At 33.1% G+C, this 1,299-nt stretch overlaps 1 long non-coding RNA gene across 1 annotated transcript; it reads right to left on the bottom strand.

Moving 5' to 3' along the window:
• Nucleotides 1-179: 179 nt before the first annotated feature.
• On the bottom strand, nucleotides 180-1,045 carry LOC100791443 (uncharacterized). The gene is made up of 2 exons (XR_001387210.2): nucleotides 870-1,045; nucleotides 180-628 (listed from the first exon to the last, which is right to left on the bottom strand). It is a non-coding gene; the product is annotated as an uncharacterized lncRNA (long non-coding RNA).
• Nucleotides 1,046-1,299: the final 254 nt, after the last annotated feature.

The raw sequence follows: 1,299 nt of genomic DNA, 5'->3' as shown, positions 1-1,299 counted from the left end.
TAGCTCAGATGGTTTGAGTGTTCTAATAAATAATGCGGAAGACACGAGTTAGATTCCTACCTGTATGACTCATCCGATATGGTTCTGGAAAAATAATAGTATTAAAAAAATATAGAAAATTGTCTAAAGCATAACATATAAATAGACTATACAATTAATAATAACAACAAACCAAATAAAGCATAATATATAATTTAAAAAGTTAAAATAATAGCAATAAAAAATATAATAAAATAGCCATTCAGTTTGGCAAAATCCCTACAAAAAATTACAGCTAAAATACATTCAGCAAAAGAATATGGCATTACATTAACTAGCACACTGTGTCCTGCAAAACTTATAGCCCCAAGATACCAAATATTGGTTGCTGGTATATACTCATAACTGCTGACAGTTTGGCTTATCTAAAAACCAATTCCCGCTAATACTGGACAGAATTGCTGAAGCATTACTTCCACAAAATTCCAGCGGGAAAAGAATGGCTAAAAACAATATGAATCCTAGGTTCACTGTCTTTGACTATTGGGGTTTCTTTTGTTTGTTGCGGTTTTCCTCGGTAATTGTTTGAAACTCTTTCTCACTAGCTGCAATTAGGCGTTTGACAATGTCATATGTAGTAAGCCTGATGCTGTATAGAGATAACCAAGGGCTGAATCAGGTATCTAATCATAATCAACTTCAAATTAAAATACAATGTCATATGTAGTAAGTTCTATTTATCATAGCTTTGTATGCTTAACGACATGGAGGCAGTAGCAATATCAAATGTTACAACTCACAATAATGAAAATAAGAACAAAATTGTAATTTCACTAGGCACAGTGCAAAGATTGAAATCTTAATAACCAGAAATAGAAGATCACAAGTACCTGCTGTTTGGTAAGTTTTTCAAAGCATTGGGCACAAATCCCCGATACAAGCCAATAACTCCATCCCGTGCCACAATACCTGCATCAATAAAATAATTAGTTTGGGAGTATTACATAACTACTGAAACAATAAAGCTTAAACAATCCACATCATTTAAATAAATTCCCATACATCAAACTACCTTGGACTTGGAGTATAAAATTCAAGTTTTTTCATTTTTTACTTTTTCCCACACCATTGACCAATCATCCATCACAAAAAGATTAACAACTTGATTGAAAGTTTGAAACCACTGTGTTTGCGTTCAGCAGTGAGTAGCTAGTGTATTGCCCCTCTTTTACAACCCCTCCGTTAATGAACATTCCTTTTCCTTATGTTGGTAGGATGAATTTTCCTAACTAAAGAGTAAAGATGGCATGTCATTCATTC

This window comes from Glycine max, unplaced genomic scaffold, assembly GCF_000004515.6.
Source record: "Glycine max cultivar Williams 82 unplaced genomic scaffold, Glycine_max_v4.0 scaffold_49, whole genome shotgun sequence".
Lineage (NCBI taxonomy): Eukaryota > Viridiplantae > Streptophyta > Magnoliopsida > Fabales > Fabaceae > Glycine > Glycine max.
This window is presented reverse-complemented; position numbering and strand designations above follow the sequence as displayed.